The sequence below is a fragment of the Rhinatrema bivittatum genome, chromosome 4 (genome assembly GCF_901001135.1).
Source record: "Rhinatrema bivittatum chromosome 4, aRhiBiv1.1, whole genome shotgun sequence".
Lineage (NCBI taxonomy): Eukaryota > Metazoa > Chordata > Amphibia > Gymnophiona > Rhinatrematidae > Rhinatrema > Rhinatrema bivittatum.
The window spans coordinates 166056210-166080555 of record NC_042618.1 but is presented as its reverse complement, the minus strand read 5'-3'; the positions used below and the strand labels follow the sequence as shown (position 1 = coordinate 166080555).

At 50.7% G+C, this 24346-nt stretch overlaps 1 protein-coding gene across 1 annotated transcript in view; it reads left to right on the top strand.

Annotated features, from left to right (window-relative positions):
• The window catches only part of DNAH17 (dynein axonemal heavy chain 17), a 1486981-nt gene that overhangs the window by 87128 nt on the left and 1375507 nt on the right, over nucleotides 1–24346 (top strand). The window lies entirely within an intron of this gene.

Here is a 24346-nt window from a genome sequence, read left to right as displayed (position 1 = left end):
TGACTGTCGACCGCACCATGACTAAATTTTTTGAGAGGCCATGGCGTCAGGGTTCCGTCGATGCCCCGACTGCACTCGCACAATGTCCATTACTGACCCTCACAAGGTCTGTGTAATGTGTTTAGGAAGTGAGCATGATGTCCTTAATTGCACAAAATTTGCCCTTATGACACCAAAAGGTCGCAAGGCTAGAATGGAGAAGATGGAACTTCTCTTACGGTCACAAACTCCGACTCGACGTCATCCGAGCCGACACCGTCTTCGTTGCTCCAGTATCGTGCACTGACCGGTGTCCAACCAGCATCGACGACTCCGCGGCCATCAATGCCCTCTGTTCCTCCTCAGGAAAAGGACCGAGGAGATCGTCGAGAAAAGCATCGACATTGACACCGTAGGTCTCAGACCATCGACGCAGGCAAGTCCTCAACGTCGCCACTGTCTGAGCCGTCGCTGAAGAAAGCCTGTCCAGAAAAGGTACCATCCCTGTCTGGCTGTGGGTCACTGAGGCAACCTTCACCGGGACCAGTTATAGGAGCCGCGATTCCACCTCCAACGGTGGTCCCTCCGGCTATGCCTCCGCCTCCTCCTCCGGCATCGGACCTCCACTCTCCAGGTTTCTGAGAGGAATTGGATCAGATGATTCAAGAGGCCATCGGCAGAGCGATGCAAGCCTTCAAGATTCCTCCGATGCCGGTGCCGATTCCTGAACCAGTTTCCGATCCCATTCCTGTAGCGCTGGCACCACTACTGACGAGGATGGAAGCGCTGCTCGCCGCTTTTCCTTCAATGGATCAGGGGGCATCAATGGGCACAGTACCCTCCTCCCCAATTCCTCTTTCATCGACAGAAGAAAGAGAAACACCGTTACTTCCTCCATCGGGAGTCCTCCCGATGCCTCATCCATCGATGTCACCGATACCTTTGCTACCATCGATGCTGCCAATCCGTCCATCGATGCCCTCGGTGCCTCCATCGATGCCTTCGGTGACTCCCTCGATGCCTTTGGTGCCTCAACCAGGGCCTTCAGGAATACCAACATTCCGTCCCTCTAAGGATCCTAGGGGTGCTGGTGATGAACCCTATGATACATGGACCGATGACTCGTCCCAGGATACCGATGACTTACCATCACCACCCTCCCCTACTGAAAGTAGGAAGCATTCTCTTCCAGAGGACTTGTCTTTCATTAATTTTGTGAAGGAAATGTCTGAATTGGTTCCATTCCAACTTCAGACAGAACAGGATGATAGACACCAGATGATGGAACTTCTGCAATTTCTGGATGCTCCTAAAGTAATCACCTCTATTCCTATCCATGATGTCCTCTTGGATCTTCTAAAGAGGAATTGGGAGCATCCTGGTTCGGTGGCACCAGCTAACCGAAAAGTGGACACCACATACCTAGTCCAGTTAACTCCAGGTTTCCAAAAAACCCAATTGGATCACCATTCAGTGGTTGTTGAATCAGCCCAAAAGAAAGCCCGACGCTCCAAGCCTCACTCTTCTTTCCCTCCAGGGAAGGAGCAAAAGTTTCTGGATGCCATAGGTCGGCGTGTCTTTCAGGGGTCAATGCTTATATCCCGCATTGCCTCTTACCAACTCTATATGACCCAGTACAACAGGGTCCTCTTTAAGTAAATGCAGGACTTTGCCGAGTCCCTACCTCAGCAGTTTCAAGAGCAATTACATGTCCTGACTCAAAAAGGATTAGAAGCGGGCAAACATGAAATAAGATCAGAATATGATATTTTTGACACCGCTTCCAGGGTATCAGCAACAGCTATTTCTGCGAGGAGGTGGGCCTGGCTAAAGTCTTCGGACCTACGACCTGAGGTCCAAGACAGACTATCCAACTTGCCTTGCACTGGTGACAATCTTTTTGGTGAACAGATACAGCAAGCAGTGGCACAGCTCAAAGATCACCATGATACTCTTTGCCAACTCTCCTTATTGCCTTCTGAATATCCTGCTAAGCAAACATTCAGAAAGGATCCCAAAAAGTCTTTCTACCACCAAAGGAAATCTTATCCTCCACCGTCCAAAGGTCGCTCTACTAAGCCTTACCAGAAAGGCCAGTCCAGGCAACCTTGCAGGCAAAAAACACAGACAACCCCTGGCCAGGCCCAGCATCTGGTTTTTGACTCTTTCCTAGAGAGCAGCATTCAGCCTCCACTACTGCATGTACCAGTGGGAGGTCGATTGTGCCACTTCAGCAACATCTGGCACACAATCACCTCAGACCAGTGGGTTCTTGCCATAATCACTCAAGGTTATCATCTCAACTTTCTTGACATTCCGTCAGACTCCCCACCTCGGCTGACGTGGGGAACATCCGATCACTCACCACTCCTGGATCAGGAAGTCTCCCTTCTCCTGCGATCCAGAGCAATCGAACCAGTGCCCTACTCCCAACAGGGCCTAGGATTCTATTCTCGGAACTTTCTAATCCCAAAAATGTTAGGTGGCTTTCACCCGATACTGGACCTTCGCGCCTTAAACAAGTACCTATAAAGAGAAAAGTTCAAGATGGTAACTTTGGGTTCCCTCCTTCCCCTTCTGCAAAGAGAAGACTGGCTCTGCTCTCTAAACCTCCAGAACGCTTACACACACATTGCAATAACTCCGTCTCATCGCAAAATTTTTGCGATTCCTAGTAGGCTCAAAGCACTATCAATACCGAGTGCTACCATTCAGCCTGGCATCTGCACCACGGGTCTTCACCAAGTGCCTCTTAGTAGTAGCAGCATTCCTCAGGACTCAAGGTGTCCATGTCTACCCCTACCTCGATGACTGGTTGATCAGGGCTCCCACCCAGCAAGCTGCTCTGACGTCCCTACGCCTCACCTTGCATACCCTGATCTCCCTAGGGTTTCTCATCAATTACCCGAAGTCCAACTTAGTCCCATCACAAATCCTGTCGTTCATAGGAGCAGACTTGGACACCTTCAAAGCAAAAGCATTTCTTCCTCGAGAACAAGCTCTCACTCTTACTTCTCTCACCCATCAACTGCAGTCTCGAAAACGCTCAACTACATGTCACTTCCTAGTGTTGCTAGGACACATGGCGTCCTCGGTTAATGTCACTCCAATGGCTCGTCTTGCCATGAGAGTCATGCAGTGGACTCTAAGGTCACAGTGGATTCAATCATCTCAACCACTGTCAGCCGTTGTCCATATCACCAACCCACTTTGCCTATCTCTGGCTTAGTGGACAAACCAGTCCAATCTCCTCCAAGGCTTTCCTTTCCAGGCTCCAGATCCTCAAATATCCCTTACAACCGATGCCTCCAACCTCGGCTGGGGAGCACATGTTACCAATCTACAAACTCAAGGGTCCTGGTCTCCAGAGGAAGCCAAACACCAAATACATTTCCTGGAACTACGAGCAATCAGATATGCTCTCAGGGTGTGTCAGGATCACCTTTCCAACCAGGTCATCCTGATCCAGACAGACACCCAGGTGGCCATGTGGTACATCAACCAACAAGGAGGAACAGGCTCCTATCTCCTGTGTCAGGAAGCTGCACAGATATGGGCGGAGGCCCTTTCCCACTCGATGTACCTCAAGGCCACCTACTTGCCGGGAGTGGACAATGTGTTGGCAGACAAGCTGAATCGCACCTTTTAGCCGCACGAGTGGTCCCTCAACCCCTCAGTAGCGGACTCAATATTCCAACTTTGGGGTTACCGTCACATAGACCTCTTTGCGTCATCTCAAAACTGCAAAGTAGGGAACGTTTGCTCTCTCACTCGCAACCAACACTCACTACCAAGAGATGCGTTCTCCCTCTCATGGGCAACCGGTCTCCTATATGCATTCCCTCCACTTCCACTTCTCTCGAAGACTCTCGTGAAGTTACATCAGGGCAAGGGAAGCATGATCCTGATAGCCCCTCACTGGCCACGCCAAGTGTGGTTTCCAATTCTTCAGGACCTCTCCATTCGCAGGCACATTCCTCTGGGGAAGGACCCGCTTCTGATCACTCAAAACGATGGGTGCCTACGCCACCCCAATCTTCAGGCCTTGTCCCTGACTGCCTGGATGTTGAAAGGTTAATTCTTCATCCACTCAACCTTTCGGAGCCAGTTTCCCATGTCCTGATTGCTTCACGGAAGCCTTCCACGAGAAAGTCTTACCTATACAAATGGAACAGGTTTACAACATGGTGTTCCTCACTGTCTCTTGATCCTTTCACTTGTTCCACCACAAAGTTTCTAGACTATCTCTGGCACGTGTCAGAATCAGGTCTAAAAACTTCTTCCATCAGGATGTATGTCAGTGCGGTAGCTGCCTTCCATAAAGGTGTTGGGGATGTTCCTATTTCAGTATAACCCCTTGTAACACGTTTTATGAAGGGCTTGCTCCACCTCAAACCTCCACTGCACCCTCTGGCCCCTTCTTGGGACCTCAACCTGGTTTTGGGTTGGCTCATGAAAACACCATTCGAGCCTCTCCAATCCTGTGATCTTCGCTATCTCACATGAAAAGTGATTTTTCTTTTGGCAATCACATCCACTTGCAGAGTTAGTGAGTTACAGGCCCTAGTTACCTATCCACCTTACACTAAACATCTACACGACTGGGTAGTACTCCGCACTCACCCTAAGTTTTGCCTAAGGTAGTATCGGAGTTTCTCACAGGACAAGCAGGATGGTAGTCCTCACATATGAGTGACATCATCAGATTGGAGCCCAATCACGGAAAACGTCTGTCAAAGTTTCCAGAACTTTGACTGGCCCCTACTGGGCATGCCCAGCATGGCACTAACCCTGCAGCCAGCAGGGGTCCCCCTTCAGTCTTTTTTTTCCGCGCAGCAGTAGCCTCGCGGTAAAGGAGCTCTGAAGAGATTCCTGACAGGAATTTTCCTCACAGAATTACTAAAAGTTAAATTGCCCCACAGGGGTCCCTCTAACTTTTCTCAGTTCGCGGTACTCCGGTAAGTTTTTACCCGTTTCTCATCGATTACCGTCGAGTTTGGCCCTCGCGGCCTACTGGCCGTTGACCGTACCGCGGCTCAATTTTTTTCCATGGCCATGACGTCGGGGTTTCGTCGGTGCCCAGACTGTACTCGCACCATGTCTATCACAGACCCCTATAAAGTCTGTGTAATGTGTCTAGGACGTGAGCACGATGTCTTGACCTGCACCAGATATACCCTCATGACACCGAAGGTTCGCAAGGCCAGAATGGAGAAGAAGGAACTTCTCTTCCAAGCTCAAACCCCAACTCCGTCCATTGCATCGATGTCGTCAGAACTCCACGTCAACTTCACGCCAGCATCAACCACCGACCGGCATCGATGACTTCTCAGCCATCGACACCCTCTACTCCCCCTCAGGATCGAGGGGATCGCAGGGAGAAACATCGCCATCAACACCGTAAGACTCGGACCATTGAGGAAGCGAAATCATTGATCTCGCCATCGTCCGAGCCACTTTCGAAGAAACCCCATCCAGGAAAGGCACTGACCATTCCTGCGACTGGGTCACCGAGGCAACCCTCACCCGATCGGGGATTGGGAGCCGCGACTTCACCTTTAACGGTGGTCCCTCCGGTTATGCCTCTGCCTCCTTCTTCTGTTCCGGCTGCTTGTTCCAGGTGTCTGAGAAGAACTGGACCGGATGGTTCAGGAGGCCATTGACAAGTCGATACAATGTCTTCAGGTTCCTCCGGCACCAACACCGCCAATGCCTGTGGAACCAACCATCGACCTGATTCCGGCAGCGCTGGCACCGCTGCTATCCAGGATGGAAGCGCTTATGGCCGCTTTTCCACCGATGGATCCCGGGTATCCGATGGCTCCGATGCCCTCCCCACTGACAGCATCATTGGGAGGAGAAACACCGTTCCGCATCCCTCCATCGGGAATTCTGCCTCAGCCATCGACGCCATTATGTCGCTCGCCACCGACCTATCGGTGCCGATACGTCAGTCGGCGCCACAGAGTCATCCATCGATGCCCTCGATGCCTGCACCGGCGCCATCGATGCCATCATTGGTGCCTCCGATAATTCCTCCGATTCCTTCGGAGCCTAGACCGGGACCTTCAGGTATCCAACCACCCTGTCCCCCTCCAGTTCCTAGAGGCACGGGTGCCGATCCTTATGATACCTGGGCTGACGATACCTCAACAGACACCGATGATTTACCTTCACTACCTTCATCCACTGAGAGTAGGAAGCGTTCTCCTCCAGAGGACCTCTCCTTTATAAACTTTGTGAAGGAAACGTGTCTGAATTGGTTCCTTTTCAATTACAGACGGGACAGGATGACAGGCACCAGATGATGGAGTTGCTCCAATTTCTGGATGCCCCCAAGGTAATCACCTCTATTCCCATCCATCAGGTCCTTCTCAATCTCCTCAAGAAGAACTGGGAACATCCTGGATCAATTGCTCCAGTACACAGGAAAGCTGACACTACCTATTTGGTGCAGTCAGCCCCAGGTTTTCAAAAATCACAGCTTGATCACCACTCAGTCATGGTAGAGTCTGCACAAAAGAGGGCAAAGAGGTCAAAGCCTCACTCGTCTGTTCCTCCTGGAAAGGAACAGAAGTTCCTAGATAACATTGGTCGCCGAGTATTCCAAGGGGCCATGCTCATCTCCCGAATTGCCGCCTATCAACTTTATATGACCCAATATAACAGGGTCATTTTTAAGCAGATACAGGACTTCTCAGACTCCCTACCTCAGCAATTTCAAGAACAATTACAAACCCTATCAAACAAGGGTTTTGAGACAGGCAAACATGATATTAGAACATCTTATGACATTTTTGACACTTCTACCAGAGTGTCTGCAGCTGCTATTTCGGCGAGACGGTGGGCCTGGCTCAAGTCTTCTGACCTTCGCCCAGAAGTGCAAGACAGGTTATCCGACCTGCCTTATGTCGGAGATAATCTGTTTGGCGAACAGATTCAACAGACGGTGGCAGAATTAAAGAACCATCATGAGACCCTAAGACAGCTCTCTTCTATACCTTCCAACTTCTCCTCAAAACAGCCCTTCAGAAAGGACTCTAAGAAGTCATTCTTCCGCCTGAAGAAGTCTTACCCGCCACCAACCAGATCCCGTGCCAAGAGACCTTATCAAAAACCACAGTCTCGTCAAGCCTGTAAACAAAAACCACAAGCAGCTCCTCAACCAGGATCTGCTTCAGGTTTTTGACTTCCACTTAGAGAGCAGCAGCCAAATTCCTCTGTCGCACATACCAGTGGGAGGTCGATTGTGCCACTTCCACAACATGTGGCACTCAATCACATCCGACCAATGGGTATTGGCAATCATTGCTCAGGGTTACCATCTGAACTTTCTCGCCCTGCCACTAGACTCCCCACCTCTACAGACGTGGAGAACATTCGAACACTCCATTCTTCTGGATCAAGAGGTTTCCTTCCTTCTCCAGTCAAGAGCAATAGAACCCATTCCATACTCTCAGCAAGGCCTAGGGTGTTACGCTTTGGCAGTGATCCGGTGTTGTGAACACCACCTTCAAGAGTGACTCCAGGTGGAGAGAGACAGGGATAACTGGAAGGTCTCTGATGATGTCTGGGAGAGAAGTGTTGCGGCAGGAGTGTATGGAGCCGGGTGATAGCTGGTAAATGAAGCAGTGTACTTGCTGGGACAAAGTCCAAGTCTAGGCTGGGTCTAGGCAGGCGGCAGGCAAACAGCGTCAAGGTCCAGGCTGGGTCAGGGCAGGCGGCAGGCAAACAGTGTCAAAGTCCAGGCTGGGTCAGGGCAGGCAGCAGGCAAGCAGTGTCAGAGTTCAGGCAGGGACAAGGCACCTAGTAGCAAGGCAGAGAGCCCAAAGGCCACACACACACACGGTAGGGAAGAGGGCCCGAAGGCCACACACACACATGACAAGGCAGAGGGCCCGAAGGCCACACACACACACGTGGCAGGGCAGAGGGCCCGAAGGCCACACACACACACGTGGCAGGGCAGAGGGCCCGAAGGCCACACACTCACGGCAAGGCAGAGACAAGGCCGAAAGACCCGAAGGCCACACGCACAGCAAGGCAAGGCAGGGCAGAAGGCCCGAAGGCCACACGCACAGCAAGGCAAGGAAGGCTAGAGCAGGGAGCCCAAACGAGCCCGATGCCGAAGCACTCGAGTTTAGGGTAGGCAGGTCTATAAGGGAACCTCCAGGACATAGAGCAGGTGGATTGGGCCAGCCAGGAGAGCCTGTTCTAGAAGGACCCCTGGTGGTGAGGCGGATGCATAGCAGCCATAGCCGTAACAGTACCCCCCCTCAAGGCCTCCCCCTCCTCCTGGGTCCCAACTCTGCAGGGGGTTCAGCACGAAAAAGTCCAACCCTTCCTGGGGTACAATGGCAGGTTCACTCCCCCCCTGAGGAGAAGTGATGAACTCTACCCCTTCCTGGGGCGGCAAAACAGTCTTAAACCCCTCCCTGGGTGAAATGATGAATTCTACCCCTTCCTGGGGCGGCGAAGCGGTCTCAAACCCCTCCTGGGGGGACCAGGTAGTCTCAAACCCCTCCCGGTGCAACAGCAGGGCGGCGGGCTCGGACCCCTCCCGGGGCGACAGGCTTGGACCCCTCCCGGGGCGACAGCAGGGCGGCGGGCCTGGACCCCTCCCGGGGCGACAGTAGAAGGTCTGTCAGCAAGACTGGGTCGGACCCCTCCGGGGTCGGCAGCAGGACCGGTTCGGACCCCTCCGGGGACGGCAGCAGGACCGGTTCGGACTGCTCCGGGGGCGGCAGCAGGACCGGTTTGGACGCCTTCGGGGGCGGCAGCAGGACCGGTTCAGCAGGCTCAGATGGCTGAGTAACAAAGTCTGTCAGCAGGACCGGTTCAGTCTGCAGGGTAATGGAGTCTGTTACAGATTGTTCCCCAGTGGTGGATGTACTTGTGATGGAACAAATGGAGGAAAAAGGCTGGACAGCAAAGGACTTGGTGAACAGAGCTGGATTCTTAAAGCCTAGCTCACGATTCTTTGGTTCAGAAGTGTGGACATGCAGCTTGTTAAAGGAACAGGCAGCTCTGGAACTTCTTAAAACACAGTTCGTTAGTTGTCTCTGAGCTGCAGCTAAGAAAAGCAGAGCTCTGCTAGGCTTAATCAGCTTTCCCTGTAGAGAAACCTGTTCCTGAGGCTCTAGCATGGGTGTCAGAGAAGCCTTCCTGACCAGGTAAGTCCTAGAATTTTCTGGGAAAAAACTTGTTCCTTTATGAAAAGTTTTCTGTAGGGTTTCATGAAGTAATGTCTTAGAATTCTCTATCCACAAACCGCCAACAGAAACGTCTGTCTTAGTTGAGCCAGCAGTAGAATACCGTTTAGTAGAGCTGACTGTCTTTTCTAATGAAACAGCTGGTGCTAGAGCTGAGCAACAGGGGCAAGGTTTGCCTGGTAGTAACAGACAAGGAATACAGGAGCATTTCCACCATCCTGGTTTTGGAGTCAAACAATTTAAACATTCCTGATAAACGGACACATTCACATTTGCTGCAAGACCAGTGTTCTTGATCTGTAAGCTGACAAGCTAGACAGTTCTGATAGCTGGGATAATTCAAGGTCTGGCAACGAGCACAGATAACAAATCTTTGAGACTGAGGCATGATGTGGGAAGTAAAAAAAAAAAAGTCTCACCGGTAGAGACAAGTTCAATCTCTCTCGGCATACTGTTACGCTTGGGCAGTGTTCCGGTGTAGTCTGTCTTGGACCTCAGGTTGTAGGTCCGAAGACTTTAGCCAGGCCCACCTCCTCGCAGAAATAGCTGTTGCTGATACCCTGGAAGCGGTGTCAAAAATATATTCTGATCTTATTTCATGTTTGCCCGCTTCTAATCCTTTTTGAGTCAGGACATGTAATTGCTCTTGAAACTGCTGAGGTAGGGACTCGGCAAAGTCCTGCATTTACTTAAAGAGGACCCTGTTGTACTGGGTCATATAGAGTTGGTAAGAGGCAATGCGGGATATAAGCATTGACCCCTGAAAGACACTCCGACCTATGGCATCCAGAAACTTTTGCTCCTTCCCTGGAGGGAAAGAAGAGTGAGGCTTGGAGCGTCGGGCTTTCTTTTGGGCTGATTCAACAACCACTGAATGGTGATCCAATTGGGTTTTTTGGAACCTGGAGTTAACTGGACTAGGTATGTGGTGTCCACTTTTTGGTTAACTGGTGCCACCGAACCAGGATGCTCCCAATTCCTCTTTAGAAGATCCAAGAGGACATCATGGATAGGAATAGAGGTGATTACTTTAGGAGCATCCAGAAATTGCAGAAGTTCCATCATCTGGTGTCTATCATCCTGTTCTGTCTGAAGTTGGAATGGAACCAATTCAGACATTTCCTTCACAAAATTAATGAAAGACAAGTCCTCTGGAAGAGAGCCCAAAGGCCACACACCCACGGCAAGGCAGAGACAAGGAACCTTATAGTAAGGCAAAAAGCCCGAAGGCCACACACACACACACGGCAAGGCAGAGGGCCCGAAGCCCACACACACACGGCAAGGCAGAGAGCCCGAAGGCCACACACACACACGGCAGGGCAGAGGGCCCGAAGGCCACACACACACGGCAGGGCAGAGGGCCCGAAGGCCACACACACACGGCAGGGCAGAGGGCCCGAAGGCCACACACTCACGGCAAGGCAGAGACAAGGCCGAAAGGCCTGAAGGCCACATGCAAGGCAGGGCAGAAGGCCCGAAGGCCACACGCACAGCAAGGCAAGGCAGGGCAGAAGGCCCGAAGGCCACACGTACAGCAAGGCAAGGCAGGGCAGAAGGCCCGAAGCCACACGCACAGCAAGGCAAGGCAAGACAGAAGGCCACACGCACAGCAATGCAAGGCAGGGCAGAAGGCCCGAAGGCCACACGCACAGCAAGGCAGGGCAGGGCAGGGCAGAAGCCCTATATTAACTTACGACACTACATAGTGCCAGGAGCATTGCAGGCATGCTGACAGTCCGTCATCAGTCACTATCCAAGACAGCGAGGGCATCCATCTCGGCGCTGGGGAAAGACCGGGCCAAGCACCGTGGCATGCATCATCACCAATATGGTGACCGTCCGCCACCGACGCCTTCCAGCACATTGGTGCTATCCTGCTCGATGCTGGACAATGCTCAGGCCGAGCAACATCACCACTGCCATTGACGCTGTTCCGCACAGAATTGGCAGTCCTTGGTGCTCCAGAAACACCAGAACGAGTTCCGAAGAATTCTGCACTGGCGTCATGAGACATCGAGCCGCTTCGATGAGGGCCGGGTTCACGAGCTGTTAATCGGCTCCCCTGTTCCTGAGGCGTGCCCCACCGACATCGGTGGGGGATTGTGGCCCTCCACAAAATACTACCATGGTAGCGCCAGCCACACTCATCCTGTCTCCTCTATACCTGCGCCACCATACCAGGCATCAGAGTTGAGACCAGCATCTACTCCCTCGATGACTCCTAAAATCCACGGAGCCAGCAATCTTCACCGGCTCATCCTTCAGTGATCCACGTCGGATGGTAAGTACCCGCTTCTGCAGCATTCCCATTGAGATGTGTTCTCTAATTCGAGCCACATGGTTCGAAAAGTTCTAGATCATGTACCTTCCAAGAACCATATTAGTGTCACATATCGCTATGCCAGCTATGTCAGCCCTAATACCAAGAGAACCTCTCTATTATTTCTTTGGGATTGCATCAGGGCATCCTCCCTATTCCGGCGACTGTGCTGATGCCGGTGACATCACCGATGCCGGTGTCAACACCGATGCTGGTTCTTGAACCGATGCCGGTATCTTTACCAATGTCGGTGCTCCCACCAACACCGGTCACCATACTGATGCTGACGACTCTGTCGATGCCGATACCGTTGCCGATGTCACTAATTCCATCGATGCTGGTACCTAAACCGATGATAACTACAGTGACATTGATGCGACCACCGAAGATGACTACACCATCTTCGGTTCCAACACCGTCACCATCGATGCCAACCTTGCCTGGGGATCCAGGACGTCCAGATTTGGCACTATATCAGCTTTTAATGAAAAAATATCATAAACTGCTCGATTCTCTTCCCTCAAATCCCCAGGAAGAACAACCTGAGGAATCACCTATCGATGATCCATTACCAGGACCTTCAGGGATTCCTCGACCACCTACACCTTCCAAATATTTTCCTCAAATCCAAGATCCATATGATACTTGGAGTGATACGCAATCAGATACCTCATCTGAAGCTTTTATGTCTGCTAAAAGAAAGGGCAAGGTGCGCTATACCCCTCCAAAGCAACCATGCCCTTTAACCAGAAATTGATAACAGCCTATCGATCGCTTCCAAGTCAAGAGGAGAGTGAAAACCTCGCTGTGATTTCCCTCGAGGGAGCGAGGGAATCACCTGGGGAAGTAACCTTGAGCCCTCCGTGCCTTCATCCATATCAGGCCCCGGGATTGACTGGCTCCTCTCTCTTGCCCGGGATGCCGAAAGATGACGTTGGTCGAGCAGTTCCGGATGGTGGGGGCCAGAGGGAGGACTTGCCCGGATCTGGCGGTGTACAGCCGGGCTTGGAGGAGCTGAACGGAGAAAGAGAAGGGCCGGGGTTCCTGACTTCGACACCGGACGGCGAGCATGGAGCGCTGGCTGGGACTGCCGGAATTTCTGGGACAGCAACGGAGAGAGAAGATTCTGCCCAAATGGAATTGGGTGAGTCTCTTCATATTCCTGCTAAACCTGAAGTGGTAACGCTTGAAGCATTGTGGGACCTAATGGTTGGCCTAGGCCAATGCCATAAGAAGCAAGGGGCAGAGTTAAAACTCCTAAAAGAAAAAGTGGATTTACTGGAAGAAAAGATGGAGAAGCAACCCCTTGAAATGAAACAACAGTTTGGGAAAGTGGAAGTTTCGGTGGCTAGGAACTCTGACTGTGTTTTGAAAGTTATAAAGGACTATAACTACATGAATAGGAGAATAGAACAACTTGAGAACTATAATAGGAGACTGAATTTACGAATGCTTAATTTCCCCAAAGTTTTAGGACAGGATTTTCTTGTGACTTTAAAAAAATATATGTTGGAAGTATTGAAATTTGAAGAAAGAAATATTCCTGTAGTAAACAAACTGAATTTCTTGCCTGTATTGATAAATACTAGGAATAATCAAATTCAGTCAGAGGCCTTAGAAAACTTAACGCAGTTTCTTGAAAATTCAATTGAGGAAGTTCTCGAATGTGGAACCCTGTTGGTAACTTTCTTTAATGAGGCTGATCTAAGCCTGATTATGCAGAGATACTTTAAAAATATCTCAGTAAGTTTTCTTTCTCAGCAAGTCAGGATATATCCTGACTTTACTCGAGTTACCCAGGAGAGAGGTAGAGAATTTTTAAAGTTAAAACCACAAGTAACATCTTTGGGCTATATTTTCCAACTAAGATATCCATGTAAGTGCATGGTTAGATCAAAGGACGAATCCTTTATCTTTTTCATTCCAGAGCAATTAAAATCCTTTATAAATTCTAGGAATATAACTATACCCTCTGTAATTAACATCTAAACCCGAAGACACTTAGTTAAGTAAACTTGGACACGCAGCCTATATTATATAATTATTCTATATGTTCTCTCATTTTTTTTCCTTAGTCTCACCTCAATTCTTCATTACCTTTATAGTGGGGGCACATAGATTTAAAAATTACCACAAGTAAATAATGGAAAATTGTACGCTTAATTTATGATATTATTATATTTTTTCCTTTTGTTTTTGTAATTGATAAAAGATATTTCCCAGTACGTACCAGGATCAGTCCAGACAGCTGGGTTATGCCTCCCCTCCAGCAGATGGAGTCAGAGAGAAAACTGAAAACACCCCCTAGATATACTGGTGTGCCTCCTGCGGTCCTTCAGTATATTCTCTGACTCCAGCAGATTGAGAGGCATAACCTGCGGTTCTGGTCTGGTCAGTGTTCTTGGTACTGTAAAAAAAAAAAAAAAAAAAAAAAAGAGACAAGGGACAAGATCAATTGGTTCGTCTTTTCTGTCCTCTGTCTGCCTGTTTGTCTTTGTAAATTGTCTTGCGCTGCGAGTTTAGTGGTTAAGTGTGGGGCAGGCTCGGAGGGTCATACCCTCCTCTTCTTCCCGGGATAGAGTGTCCGTAGGGCTGGGGGAGAGTTTACCGGTGGGCCGGTCACCCTCCCCCCCCATACCAGGGATTTGGCCCTGAAGGGGGTTAAAATAAAAAAAAAAAAAAAAAAAAAAAAAAAAATTCAGTCTGAAGAGTCACTTAAGCCCTGTTGGGGACAGGCAGTGAGCTCCCCTGCTTAACCCCGAACCAAACGCCTGCCCGTGCCCTTTTCGGACCCCGGAGGGGGTGGCTAGTCCACCCGGCGCGAGTTAGCTCACCAGGGTTGGTTTTTTTATTTTTGGCGCCATTTTTCGCCGTCGCTTCAGGGCTCTCTCCTAGGATGCCGCGATCCTCGGATTGCCAGACATGTGGGGAGGCGGGGGCGCGACTCTCCCGCGAGGGTCTCTGCCCTCGATGTCTTCCCGGGGGCGAGGGACCCTCGGGGGGGCCGAGCGCTGCCCGCAGCCGCTCTCCTCGCCCCTCTGCGTCGCGGCAAAGCAGCGCCTCAGGCAGCCGGTCTGCGGCCCCTCCTCCCTCGGGGAGGAGTGCGGCGGCCATCTTGGCCACGCGGCAGGAGGATTTTTCAGCTTCGGAGGGGGAGAACTCCCCTCCCCCCTCGCCGGACGCCCGCAGCTCGCGCTCTCCGCCCGATGTGGGGTCGCCTCGAGGCCCCCCCTCAGCGGATGCCCCGAAGAAAGGTGTTAAAAGGTCAGTGCCTTTTTCGGCGGAGTTTGTGCTTTTAATGCACAAGGCATTTTTACAGGCTGAGTCCGGCTGCGAGCTGGAGGTGCCCCCTCCCCCGAAGGTGCCCAAAAAGTCTCCCCTACCTCAGGGGAGTCCACCGGGGGTGGGGTCTGCCGGGGTTCCGGCTCCCCGCCCGCGGGGGGGGGGAGCTGAGGGCCTGAGCGATACAGGGGCCGCTCCAGAGTCCCCGGGGGCTCCGGATTTGTTAACAACGGACGAGCAGGGGTCCGTAGAGGGGGATGACCCTCAGGTGCTCCGTTTGTTTGCCAAGGAGGAGTTAAGTGCCCTTATTCTCCACGTGCTGCAGGAGCTGGAATTAACGACGCCGCCTCAAGAGGCGGACTCGTCCACGGGGGATATCGCGATGGCGGGGCTTCGGGCCCCCCCTCAGACTTTTCCCTTTCATCACAAGGTGCTGCAGATTGTCTCGAAAGAATGGGAACTGCCAGAGGCTTCCCTGCGCGTGAATCGAGCCATGGAAAAGCTATATCCCTTACCTAAGGATTCTCTGGAACTGTTGAAGACACCCGCGGTAGATTCGGCTGTCACGGCTGTGGTCAAGCATACGACTATCCCCGTGACGGGGGGTATAGCGCTGAAGGACCTCCAAGACCGCAAGCTTGAGGTCTTATTAAAGCGTATTTTTGATGTGGCGGCACTGGGGGTCCGAGCGGCGGCTTGCAGCAGCCTTGTACAGAGGGCCAACCTCCGCTGGGTTCAGCAGCTGCTGACCATGCAGGAGCTACCTCCTGGTGAGGCTGAACAGGCGAATTGTGTTGAAGCGGCGGTCGCTTATACAGCGGATGCCTTGTATGACTTGTTGCGCACATCGGCTCGTATTATGTCCTCGGCAGTCTCAGCCAGGAGGTTGCTGTGGCTCCGTCGTTGGTCGGCGGATGCCACCTCCAAGGCGAGGTTAGGTTCCTTTCCCTTTAAGGGCAAGTTGCTGTTCGGCGACGAGCTGGACCAGCTCATTAAGGATCTGGGTGACAACAAGGTTTACAAGCTGCCGGAGGATAAGCCTCGGCAACCTCGGGCGTTTGGTAACGCCAGGGCTCGCTTTCGTGGACAAAGGCGTTTCCGTGGGGGAAGAGGAGGTTCCTTCTCCCAACGGCAGCCGGCGACGAGATCCCAGGCCTGGTCTTCTTCTTCCTTTCGTGGCAGGAGGCCTCTACGTGGAGGCTCTTCCCAAGGCTTTCCTGCCATTAAGCCCGCGCAATGAAGGTGCGCGGGCCCACTCCTCCGTGCCCGTTATCGGAGGTCGGTTGTCCCGGTTCTGGGAGGAGTGGGCCGCAATTACTTCGGATCAATGGGTCCTCGACGTGGTTCGGTACGGCTACGAGTTGGATTTTGTACGTCCCCTCCGGGATCTCTTCCTGGTTTCGCCGTGCGGGCCCGTAGAAAAGCAGGTAGCTATAGCTCAAACGGTCGCCCATCTACAGGCTCTGGGGGCGGTGGTTCCGGTTCCCGGGGACCAGCTCAGGACGGGTCGGTATTCCATATACTTCCTGGTGCCCAAGAAGGAGGGCACCTTCCGACCCATTCTGGATCTCAAGGGAGTAAACAAGGCGTTGCGAGTGCCCCGCTTCCGGATGGAGACCCTCCGGTCTGTTATTGCGGCCGTCCACAAGGGAGAATTCTTGGCTTCTTTGGATCTGACAGAGGCCTATCTGCACATCGGCATAAGAGAACGGCATCAAAGGTACTTGAGGTTCATGGTGATGGGGGACCACTACCAGTTTTGCGCCCTCCCCTTCGGGTTGGCCACCGCGCCGAGAGTGTTCACCAAAGTTCTCGTGGTGGTAGCGGCTTCCCTCCGCCGGCAAGGCGTCCTGGTACACCCCTATCTCGACGATTGGCTCATTCGAGCGAAGTCGCACGAGGCATGCACCCGGGCGGTCTCCTTAGTGGTGCGCCAGCTGCAGAGGTTGGGTTGGGTAGTCAACTTCGCGAAGAGCAAGCTCGAACCAACCCAACAGCTGGAGTTCCTGGGAGCTCGGTTCGACACCTTGAGGGGCAAGGTTTTTCTTCCGCAACAACGCATGCTCAATCTCATGACTCAGGTACGGCGCCTGTTAGAGCTCGAGATTCCCACGGTCTGGGATTATTTACAAGTCATTGGTCATATGGTGTCTACTATGGAAATGGTACAATGGGCTTTTGCGCATATGCGTCCATTACAAAGAGCGCTTCTATCTCGCTGGGATCCCCGCTCGGAGGAGTACGGGATGGAGTTGCCTTTGCCGGAGCTGGCTCGCTCCAGTCTCTCTTGGTGGTTGATTCCGGCCAATCTCCTACAGGGGGTGGACCTCGAACCCCCGTTTTGGTTAGTGGTGACGACGGACGCCAGCCTGTCGGGCTGGGGTGCGGTCTGCCAGTCCCGTGCAGTCCAGGGCACCTGGTCAGCACTCCAGGCGACTTGGTCCATAAACCGCTTGGAGACCAGAGCGGTCCGCCTGGCCTTGCGTTGTCTCCTTCCGCTGGTACGCGGACGAGCAGTAAGAGTTCTGTCGGACAATGCGACCACAGTGGCGTACATAAATCGACAAGGCGGCACGAAAAGCCAAGCAGTAGCGTCCGAGGCGGCGCTGTTGATGTCCTGGGCGGAAAGGCACATAGAGCGTCTCGCGGCCACCCACATTGCCGGCGTGGACAACGTTCAAGCGGATTATCTCAGCCGGCAGCACCTAGATCCAGGCGAATGGGAGATCTCGTTGGAAGCGATGGCTCTCATCGCGCGGCGTTGGGGGACTCCGCGCTTAGACCTCATGGCGACTCGTCAAAATGCAAAGGCGGCCCGCTTCTTCAGTCGGAGAAGGGAGCACGCGTCAGAAGGGGTGGACGCGCTAGCCCTTCCGTGGCCTCGTCACATTCTTCTTTATGTGTTCCCTCCGTGGCCACTGGTGGGGAAAGTGCTAAGGCGCATAGAGTCCCATCACGGTCCGGTGATTCTCGTGGCTCCGGAATGGCCGCGGCGCCCGTGGTTCGCGGATCTGGTCAACTTGGCAGTCGACGGCCCACTGCGTCTCGGTCATCTTCCCAATCTCCTTCGGCAGGGTCCAGTATTTTTCGATCTGGCGGATCGTTTTTGTCTGGCGGCTTGGCTTTTGAGAGGAAGCGGTTGAAGAAGAGAGGTTATTCGGACGCGGTGGTGTCTACTCTCCTTCGGGCGCGTCGATCTTCCACTACTCTCGCCTACGCGAGGGTTTGGAAGGTTTTCCATGATTGGTGTGACACGGCAGGTACGTCGGCCAGACGTTCGTCAGTGGCGGATATCCTTATGTTCTTACAGGATGGATTGAAGAAGGGGTTGGCGTATAATTCGCTTCGAGTTCAGGTGGCGGCTTTGGGCTGCTTGAGGGGTAAGGTCGAAGGTTCTTCCCTTGCGAGTCATCCAGATGTGGCTCGTTTTTTGCGAGGGGTTAGAAACTTGCGTCCTCCCGTCAGGCTTCCCTGTCCGTCTTGGAACTTGAACTTGGTACTCCGCGGTTTGTGTGTGGCTCCGTTTGAACCTCTTAAGGCGGCTTCTTTGAAGGATCTCACCCTTAAGACTGTTTTCCTTGTCGCCATTTCCTCGGCTCGTCGGGTGTCGGAGCTTCAGGCTCTCTCTTGCAGGGAACCGTTTTTGCGCATTTCGGCGTCCGGGGTTTCCCTACGAACTGTTCCTTCCTTCCTACCTAAGGTGGTTTCCACGTTTCATGTCAACCAAACGGTGGAATTACCTTCCTTTTCGGACGAGGACCTACAGTCTGCTCAGGGTCGGGACTTGAGGCGTTTGGATGTCCGTCGGATTCTCTTACGCTATTTGGAGGTTACGAATGACTTTAGAAAGTCAGATCACCTTTTCGTGTTGTGGAGTGGACCCAGGAAGGGTCTTCAAGCGTCCAAAGCTACGATTGCACGCTGGTTGAAAAGTGCTATTGCGTCCACGTATGTTGGCTGTGGTAAGCCTGTTCCCGCTGGACTTAAGGCTCATTCTCTGCGTTCTCAAGCGACTTCATGGGCAGAGAATCACTTGGTTTCGTGCCAAGAGATATGCAGGGCGGCCACATGGAAATCTTGGCATACTTTTTCCAGGCATTATCGCCTGGATGTCCGGGGACCTCCTGCAGAGTCCTTTGGGAGCAGTGTGATTCGAGCGGGACTCTCAGGGTCCCACCCCAGTTAAGGCGGCTCGGGTACATCCCAGCTGTCTGGACTGATCCTGGTACGTACTGGGAAAGGAAAATTAGGTTCTTACCTTTGCTAATTTTCATTCCAGTAGTACCATGGATCAGTCCAGACGCCCGCCCTTGGTGCTTCTGGGAGTCCGCTCGTAGTCTGTCGTTTTCATTGCAGTTTTCTGTCTTGTGTCGGTCGCCTCAGTGTCATGGGGCCGGTTGCTATTTTATAGCGTTCTTGTTGTACACTTGTGGTGTCCTGTTTGTTGTTTCTGGTTTTTTTTACCTGTTTCAAGGACGTGGCTACTTGATCTGGTCACTGTTTAAAAAAAAAAAAAAAAATTTTTTGCGGAAGGACTTTGTGTGTAGTGCTTCTGCTTTGATATCACATATACTGAAGGACCGCAGGAGGCACACCAGTATATCTAGGGGGTGTTTTCAGTTTTCTCTCTGACTCCATCTGCTGGAGGGGAGGCATAACCCAGCTGTCTGGACTGATCCATGGTACTACTGGAATGAAAATTAGCAAAGGTAAGAACCTAATTTTCCTATACTATGTGAATCTCAGTTTTTCTGGAAGTAAGAATGTTTACTTAAATGTATTTGAAATTGAATAAAAATAAAAAAAAATAAAAAAAAGAAGACCATTCTATAGACAAAGACGGTACTACCCTCCTACATCTAGAACCAGGTCTTCTAGACCACAACAAAGACCTCAGCCCAAACAGCCTAGGGCGACTAGGTCTCAACCTACGCCACAGACAGGACCTGCTCCTGGCTTTTGAGGCCACTCCCAGAGAACACAGCTACCTCTCCAATTCTCAGCCACAACTTCCAGTAGGAGGTCGAGTATCCTCTTTTTACAACAATTGGGTTCAAATAACATGAGACCAATAGGTGCTTGCAATAATATCTCGAGGTTAATAACTCAATTTCCTCTCAATTCCAATAGATTCTCCTCCGAGACCTCTCTCTCTCAACGAACATCACATATTCCAATTACAAGCAGAATTATCCACCCTTCTGAGAGCCAGGGCTGTAGAGCCAGTGCCCCAGGAGCAGGGCAAAGGATTCTATTCCTGGTATTTCCTCATTCCAAAGAAAACTGGAGGCCTACGTCCCATCCTAGACCTAAGAAATCTCAACAAATTTCTAAAGAAAGAAAAGTTCAGGATGGTTTCTCTAGGCACCATGCTTCCACTTCTTCAAAGAGGAGATTGGCTTTGTTCTCTGGATCTTCAAGACGCTTACACTCACATTCCAATATTCCCTCCTCATCGCAAGTATCTGCGCTTCATGGTGGGTCATCAACATTTCCAGTACAGAGTACTACCATTCGGACTTGCCTCTGCTCCCAGAGTATTCACCAAATGTCTGGCAGTAATAGCAGCACACTTGCACAAGGAAAGTGTCCATGTATTTCCTTATTTAGATGACTGGCTCATCAGAAGTCAATCTCAAGAAGTCAATCTCTGAACCGAACAATTACTTTACTTCATTCCATGGGTTTTCTCATCAATTATCAGAAATCCCATCTCACTCCATCTCACATGCTTCAATTCATAGGAGCAGAATTGAACACCATCCTCTCAAAGCCCTTTCTACCTGAGGATCGGGCAGAGACACTTTCCCTTTTGGCAAACTCCATTTACTCAACGAAACAGGCAACAGCTCATCAGTTTCTAACCTTACTAGGCCACATGGCTTCCACAGTTCATGTCACTCCTATGGCAAGACTCGCTATGAGAGTAACCCAATGGACTTTAAGATCACAATGGATCCAAGCCATTCAACCACTGTATTCTCCAATTCAAGTAACCCGCCAGTTACGTTCCTCTCTTCTTTGGTGGGTGAACAAGGACAATTTGCGCAAGGGCCTACCCTTCCAACAACCAGTCCCACAGATAACGTTAACTACAGATGCATCCACCTTAGGTTGGGGAGTTCACATAGACAATCTCCAAACCCAGGGTACTAGGACAAAACTCGAAGCAACATTTCAAATCAATTTTCTGGAACTTCGAGCTATACGTTATGCTCTGCATGCGTTCAAGGACTGCCTTTCATACAAGTCTGTTCTCATCCAAACGGACAACACAGTTGCCATGTGGTACATCAACAAACAAGGAGCTACGGGCTCGTATCTCCTCTGTCAAGAAGCTGCACAGATTTGGGGCTGGGCCCTGAACCACTCAATGTTCTTCCGGGCCACTTATCTGGTGGGCATTCACAATGTAGTGGCGGATCGACTCAGTCATTAGTTCCAACCACACGAGTGGTTCCTGGATCCCTCAGTAGCGACCAGGATATTTCAGCGTTGGGGGCAACCAACGATAGACCTCTTTGTGTCACATCTGAACCACAAAGTGGACAAATTCTGTTCTCTACACAAACAGAAAAACCAGCCAGCCAAAGACACCTTTGCTCGCCCTTGGAACTCAGGCCTTCTATATGCGCATCCTCCAATGCCACTCATAACCAAAACTCTAGTGAAGCTTCAACAGGACAAGGGGTCCATGATACTCATAGCCCCGCATTGGCCTCGACAAGTATGGTTTCCCACACTTCTAGATCTCTCGATCACAGATCCTATTCGTCTGGGTGTAGCTCCCACTCTCATAACTCAGGATCAGGGTTGGTTGCGCCATCCCAACCTTCAATCCCTATCCCTGACAGCATGGATGTTGAAAGCTTGATTTTACAACCACTTAATCTGTCAACCAATGTATCTCAAGTGCTTATAGCTTCACGTAAACCTTCCACACAAAAGAACTATTCTTCAAAATGGAAAAGGTTTACTTTGTGGTGCACGCAAAAGAACATAAACCCTTTTCCTGCCCCACCCCTTCTTTACTAGACTATTTATGCCATCTTTCAGACTCTGGTCTCCAGACTTCATCTGTAAGAGTCCATTTAAGTGCAATCTCAGCTTACCATAACAAGATAGGAGATGCACCAATATCCATACCACCTCTTGTCAGCAGGTTTATGAGAGGTTTAACTCAACTTAAACCACCAATTCGGCCACCAGTCACAGAAGGGGACCTGAATCTCGTCTTAACAAGACTCATGCGTTCTCCTTTCGAACCCATGAATTCCTGTGATGTTAAATTTCTCACATGGAAGACTATCTTCCTCATAGCCATTACATCAGCTACAAGAATTTGTGAGTTACAAGCACTTGTCACGTACTCACCCTATACAAAATTCCTACATGACAGAGTGGAATTCCTTCCCAAAGTAGTTAGGGAATTCCACTTGAACCAATCCATAGTTTTACCCACATTCTTTCCAAGGCCTCATTCTCACCAAGGAGAACAGGCCTTACATACCTTGGACTGTAAACGTACGCTAGCATTTTACTTAGACTGCACTGCAGTCCATAGAAAATCCACTCAGCTCTTTGTATCTTATGATCCAAACAAACCGGGTAAAGCAGTGGGTAAACATACTCTGTCCAACTGGTTAACAGATTGCATACAGTTATGCTATGAAAAAGCAGGCCTTCCTCTCCAAGGGCGAGTAAAGGCACATTCAATAAGAGCAATGTCAACCTCAGTAGCACACTATCGTTCAGTGCCAATCCTTGACATATGTAAAGCAGCAACATGGAGTTCTCTTCACACCTTTGCAGCTCATTACTGTTTGGACAAAGAAGGACGACAAGATTCAGCCTACGGACAATCTGTCTTAAAGAACTTGTTTCCAGTTTAATCACAACTCCTTCTACATCCAACCTGCTGTGATCTTCGGCTGCCTCATTTTCACCAACAATACTACAATGTTGCTTCACTACAAAATGACTCAGCCTCTAGCTTGCTAATCACCCATATGTGAGGACTAGCATCCTGCTTGTCCTGGGATAAAGCAAAATTGCTTACCTTGTAATAGGTGTTATCCCAGGACAGCAGGATGTAGTCCTCACGAAACCCACCTGCCACCCCACGGAGTTGGGTCTCATTCCTTTTAATATTTTATTTTTGGCTAAAGCTTATTGCCTCATACGAGACTGAAGAGAGACCCCTGTGGCAGAGAATTTCATGGCATGCTAGGCATGCTCAGTGGCCTCACAGTGCCAGTTAAAAGTTTCTAGAAACTTTGACAGAAAGTTTTCCCGCAATAGTGCTCCGTCAGTGACGTCACCCTCATGTGAGGACTACATCCTGCTGTCCTGAGATAACACCTATTACAAGGTAAGCAATTTTACTTTCTCTTGCTCCCTCGGATTCTGCTCCCTAAACATCCTCCTTAAATATTGGTGTATCGTTTGGGAGTGGGGATACCCAATTAAAGGTAAACCCTTTCTGAGTCAGCTTACCATGGATTATCCACTGATCAAGCTGCCTCTATTTTCACTAGTCACGGAATGGAATCTATATCTTATCCTTATAAGTCACATACGTTCTTCTTTCGAGCCTTTCCATTCCTCTCATTTCACAGTTTGACATGGGAAATTCTTTCCCTCATAAATGTCATTTCTGCCAACAGGGTCAGTGAGTTACACACCTTGATACATACTCATCTGACCCTGCGTTCCTCTGTGACCGAGTGGTTTTACGTATTCAACTTCATATCTTTCTTAAGGTAGATGTTGCATCTCACCTTACTCAGAATAAACTCTGTCCATTTTTCTGAACACCTCTCTATCACCAACGCGAGAGGGTTTTTTCCACTTTTTGGACAGTAATAGTGCACTTGCATTCTATCTAGATCGCACTACATTCCATAGGAATTCCACCTAACTCTTTCCTTCTGTGGCAAGAGTCAAGCTGTGAGTTCCAGTGGGCAAACAGACCTATTCCTCCTAATTGACGGTCTGTATCTCTTTTTCCTACCAACAAGCAGACTTTCCACTACAACACTGTGTGTAACCACACTCTGTTGCATTCGTCCCGGCCTTAATAGCTTCCCCTCGGCTGCTGCTGCTTGTACATATTTATTAGGCTGCAACCTGGAGTTCTCTCCATACCTTCGCAGCCCATTCTTGCTTAGATACAACTAGCAGGCATGCTCCATGTTTGGCCAGTCCATCTACTCTTCGATACTTTCTAAGAGGATTTGACTCTTACACTGAATACTCTTATTCTTTTCGGTTTAACTACCCAACATCCTTCCACCAACCCGTTAAGGGTTTCAGGATGCCCTCCGTTCCAAATTCCATCACCGTCATTGCGCCTTTCGCGCGTCTTGGGTGCATTTGGTGCGCTCTTGGGCATCCTTAGCTCGGTACTCACCCACATGTGAGGACTACCATCCTGCTTGTCCTCTGAGAAAACAAGTGTTGCTTACCTGTAACAGGACACTGGACAGCAGGATGTTGGTCCTCACGAAACCCACCCGCCACCTCGCGGAGTTGGGTCTGTATACGTTTT